The sequence below is a fragment of the Nelumbo lutea genome, chromosome 5 (assembly GCF_056320005.1).
Source record: "Nelumbo lutea isolate HS-2025 chromosome 5, American lotus-T2T, whole genome shotgun sequence".
NCBI lineage: Eukaryota > Viridiplantae > Streptophyta > Magnoliopsida > Proteales > Nelumbonaceae > Nelumbo > Nelumbo lutea.
In genome coordinates this window covers 65,937,636-65,943,096 of record NC_142688.1, presented here as the reverse complement: position 1 = coordinate 65,943,096, position 5,461 = coordinate 65,937,636, and the positions used below count along the sequence as shown (strand labels likewise).

The 5,461-nt window shown below is 39.2% G+C and overlaps 1 non-coding gene across 1 annotated transcript; it reads left to right on the top strand.

Moving 5' to 3' along the window:
* Positions 1 to 3,161: 3,161 nt before the first annotated feature.
* LOC148852749 (small nucleolar RNA R71) lies at positions 3,162 to 3,265 on the top strand. Its single transcript, XR_016100095.1, has one exon. It is a non-coding gene; the product is annotated as a small nucleolar RNA R71 (small nucleolar RNA).
* Positions 3,266 to 5,461: the final 2,196 nt, after the last annotated feature.

The window sequence follows — 5,461 nt, the reverse complement described above, 5'->3', positions numbered from 1 at the left end:
GTATTTAACCTTAAACCTGAATTTAGGGCTAGCTTGACTGGAAATGGCTTCAGACAAGTCATGTACTCCTTGATCGTACCTCATTACTAGGTTCACAAGAATTTCCCTAGAACATTGTTTCAATTGATTTCAAAAGAGTTGAGGTTTTGATATTTTATTTATTTATATTTTGAACTGAAATAAAATCCTATACTCCCCCCCACACACACTTAGTCTACGTATTGTCTTCAATGTAAGGTAAAAAGAAAAGGTGGAAATAACTTAACTATAAAAACAAGAAGACAGAAAAAAAAAAAGAAAAAAGAAAAACAAACTTCCCTGTTTTTAATCATAAACCGGATCCTCCAAGTCTTGTAGTTGCAACTTTCGATGTTTTCCCCTCTCATCCATCATGGGTGGGTTTAAATCTGGAATAGGGGCCTACACAATAAATGGGAGGAGTTTTGTGTGACCTGGAGGTGTTTCAATTAATGGAAGTGTTAAATTAATGAAGAAGAGTTAATATTTGGGGATAGAAATAGGGTACTTTTTAGTCTCATCATGACACCGGTGCATGTGCCATTGCGCGTCCTCCATCATAGTTGGCCAATAGAAGCCGAAATGCAAGATGTGGTTGTGTAGGGCAAGCTGGCCTTGGTGAATTGCGGGTTCAGAGTCATGGGTTGTCTCCAAGATGTCATCAATTTCCTTGCCATCCAAACATCGCAGAGGTTTGCCTGTATGAGACTTCTTGTACAGTATCCCGTCCTGGAGGTAGAATCTCTTGATTTTGGACAATAACTTTCTCTGCAACCGAATATCAATGGGAAGTGTGTGCTCTTGTAAGTAATCTATATATATCTTCCTCCAATCTTCATTACAAACCACTAAACACTCCTTGTTATCTATTTGTGGAATGCATTTATCACACTCCCGTTGTATTCCAATCGAATCCCACTTCATCATTGGCCAATAATACCCCAATCGCTGTAATTTGGGAACAGGGTACTCATGACTGCTCCACAAGTGGTCCTGTGAATCTTTTCAAATGTGGCCTCTGCGTCCTCCTTGCCTAAACACCTTGTCCTTACACGATTAGATTTTCGATGATATAGTACCTCGTGCACCAACTGGTACTTTGTGATCAGCCTTATATCTTGAGTCCCCACTGACCCTTCAGTTTCTGTATCATCTCATATATCTAGTCGTCGACCGTTACCTGCTTTTTGTCTTCCACTTGCTCCTTTAAAGTGACAATCGACTGTCTGTTGATTGTTTGAATGATGATTTCTATTGGCTCGGGGCTGGCTTGTATCTTGGATCCTAATGTGGCTAAGGCGTTAGCAAACATATTCTTGGCCCTATTTTGATGTTTGAAGCACATGTCTAGGTTAAGAACTAGTTTTTGTATCAGGGTCCTATAGGGTAAGATGGTGAGTTCTTTTACTGTCGTGCTTCTGTCGAGCTACCCAATTACTAGCTTTGTATCACCGAACACTCTCATCTTCTTCGCGCCAGCTTCAATCACTTTTATAAGACCACGAACTAGTGCCTCATATTTTGTTATATTGTGTGAACAAGGAAACTAGAGTTTAAATGAAAAGGTCAAAGTTTGTCCCTCAGGGGAAATCAGAGTCACTACGATGCCAACAGAGGTGCTTGTACAGCTCCCGTCGAAGGTTAGGATCCACTCACTACTCTCAACCAATGTGACCATGGGCATGTCTCCAAGGATTTCTTCTAATATAGGGAAGTCGGAGGTGGACAGGAAAGCGGCCAGTAGGTTGGCGGTGGCCTGACACATAACAACTTTGGGTTGTGTGTATTCTATATCGTACTCATTAAGCTGCATCATCCATTTCATGAGCTTGCTGGATAGGGGAGGTCTATCCATAAAAAAATTGATTGGGTCACTTTGATAGCTATAATTATATAACCCTAGCAAGTGCACTAGTTATCAAGTAGTATAAAGATATCGTTCCCACAAGGATTTAGCAAAATAAGTATTTGACCTATAGCTTCCCTCAATTATTTGGACAACTAAATTTTGGATCTAACAATAGGAACTATTGAAAATTAAAGATAGAAAAAGAAAAGAGATAAAAACAAAGGCAATCAATGATTGAACTTGCAATGATTTAATTGAAAGTGTCAAGACTATTGGTCCACCTAACCTTTCCAATGAATATCAATTTATTAAATTAACCAAGATAATTTATTATTTTCATAAGTTGAAGTTTTTCCTAATTCATTTAATATTCCCTTTCAGGAAATATCAAACCTACTTCTATCAAGTAACCCTTTGATTCCTCGATTAGAGTTCTCGATATAGAAAGTGTGTTAAGTTCTATGAAAAACCTGTATCATCAAATGAATCATGTATATATACTCCTATATACCATTCAATTCACACTATGAGTTATTTAGTCTATTATATGAATTCCCCTTCTGGTTCATTCACATAAACCAAATCAACTAAGAGGTGGCCAAGCTCCTAATTGCATTACGCATAATAACTCATAAACCAAATCAACTAAGAGGTGCCCCACTTCATCTTCTAAGTTCTTAATAGATGCCTCTTGATTTAATAATCTCTTTTCGTGATCTTGGAACTTTGCTTCAGCAGTATTAATGGACTTAGAAATCATGTCCTCTAAATTTCCCTTCTTCTCTTGCGGGGGTGGCTGTTGTTGAAATCCCATTGGTGATTTTTGTTGGTTGTTATTCCATGAAAAATTCAAATGACTTTTTCACCCTGAATTGTATGTATTTGAATAAGGGTTGAAATTTGGCTTGCCACCATGAGAAACAAAATTAGCACTTTCATGTGAATCAAAAGGATTACCTACCTGACAATCAGAATTTATATGTCCAATTGGCCACAAAGATCACATGGATTACAAGATGACATATTTATTGCTGCAACACAAAGATTGCCTAATTTTTTATTCAAAGTAGCAAGCTGAGAAGGTAAAGCTGAAAAAGAATTTAGATGATGCACTCCCCTTCAATCAGCTCAGTCATTATTCCATTGGTAGCTATTTGATACCATCTCTTCCACTAGATCGTAGGCTTCCTCTGGAGTTTTCCTCATGATTGTTCCTCTTGCAGCTGAATCAATAATGGAAAGATTAGATGGAGTAATACCATTATAAAAAGTTTGAATTTGATGAAAAACTAGTATTCCATGGTGAGGACACTTCCTAAGCATCTCTTTAAATCGTTCCCATGCCTCATACAAAGATTCCCTCTTTAGTTGAACAAAATAGTGATTGTTAGACAGTTTTGTATGCCCTTAGCTTCAATCAAGATGATGTACTTTATGAGTTTATTGTAAATGAATAAAAGTGCATATTTGATTCATTTTCCCTTGGTATGTTTCTATGTAATACCCTTAAGTTGGACACTTAATGAGACTCGTGTTAGTTTAGAATGTTCACAGCCAGTGGTTCGGTCTAGGGAAACCTATCCTGACAAGGCTGACATTGTGGTGCCACCAAGTCAGTTGGGGTGGCCTGTCTCAGCTGCCAGAGTGAGACCCTAGGCACATACAGTGTAGGATTAATTGAATATTTGAACTGAACCAGATTTCCAGTATTGCCCTAGACCTTGGAGATTGATGGGCAAAACTGGAAAGTTACACCCGACCCCTAGACTCGATTATGATAATGCACTAGATGTTAGATTGAGCTATCTTTGATGTACCAATTAGTGAGATCCTTAGTGGGGGTCAAAACCTGGGTATGTTGGGACAGTTTGAGAATTCATCTGAGTGGGTGATCATAGTGACAGGATCAGCCCCTTTGTCGGACAAAGGTAATGATCGGGGATGCACTCTCACTGATGGAAACCAAGACTTCCGGTAGCCGATTTCAATTGTTGAGATTTGTTTTGCAAAATATATTTTATATGTTATATAAAAGTATATATATTACGATTTTCAAATGATTTGCAAAAGGTTTTAATTCCCGGGATCCATATAAGCAGAGAGTGCAACACTATTCCTTGCAGCCGAGGGAGAGGTCCTCTCTTGTTGGGTAGTGTATGATAATTATGGGCTAAGAGGTTAAGTGTAAGGCCATTGAGGATAATACTTGATGGGCTAATCTTGCATCTGCCCACAGTCCCTAGGTGTTACAAGGTGGATTGGCCCAGGGACCACTTAGGGTAAGTGTTGGGCCCATAGAGCCCATAAGATGGGTTTCAGGGGTGCACTGTCCATTACAGTGTATTCGGCCAGGCCTTGTAACAAAGGTTGGGCCGAACCCATGTGGCTGATGTGTAGATCAATGTTTGGGTCCCATGCCATACAAGGAAGCCCAACTGGGTAGTAGTTTGGAAGGCTAAGTGGGTACATAACCTTAAATGGGCCTTAAGCCCATTCGAACTGGCCTGATTTGATCAATCAATTAAAGGGGCGAATTCTGAGAAGGATCAGCTGATAGGATTGGGCCCAAAGCCTATCCACTTAGAGAGTCCAAGATCTAAATAAGATTTAGATCTGGAAGCCTTCTAATTAGATTAGGAGATGGCTGATCTAATCTGTAGATAAGATAAGGGTTATCCCTTATCACTTAAAGGGACTTCTTATCCAAATATGATTTGGAGTAGCCACTCCTAATGGGATTAGGAGCTGATCCCTTTAAGATTATAAAAGGAGGAAGAAGCAGCAACCTTTTGACATGCAACCAATACATTCTTGTCTTCAGAGCTGAAATCACAAGAAGAGAGAATTTTGCACCATGTGAATACTCTCTTGCCGCCTCCTTCCTGTATTCGCCGCCTCTAGCAGTTTGATCTCCTCCTCTCTATAGGAGTAATCAAGATTCAATCTTGATACCAATCTTTTGGAGAAAAGATTGATTGGAGTTGTATTCACAAGCCATTCTGTTGATTTTTGCGAAGGGTCAAGTTCTTTTGGAAGAACAATACTGATTCTGCACCATCCTGCACTGCGCCATCTTCAGTGGGAGCAGATTTTAGATCCTTCCTTGGGCGTGAACACCTCCATTGGGAGATACTGTTTCTCCGTATCAGGTATAATCCCTCCCTACTCCTTTTGGTTCAAATTTGGTTTTGTTTATGCTTCAAGAATGATCCTTGAAAATATGATTTTCTAAATAGGGATTATGATTCCCACTTGAAGGGAGAGAAAAATTTTTGAAATTCGCCCCCTTATTCCGCAATATTTGGGCGTCCATCTGATGGATATCCTATCCCTTCAGTGATATCATTGATCAATTTTGCTATTTTAGAGGGAGGAAAATACTTAGCCAAAAATTTTTGAGTCAAGTCATTCCAAGTAGTAATACTTCCTGCAGGGAGTGAGTTAAGCCAATCCTTAGCTCTATCACGTAATGAGAATAGAAAAAGTCTAAGCCTAATAGCATCATCGCTAACTCCATTATGCTTGAATGTGTCGCATATTTCCAAGAAGTTAATGAAATGCGCATTAGGATCATCACTCGGCAACCCACTAAAC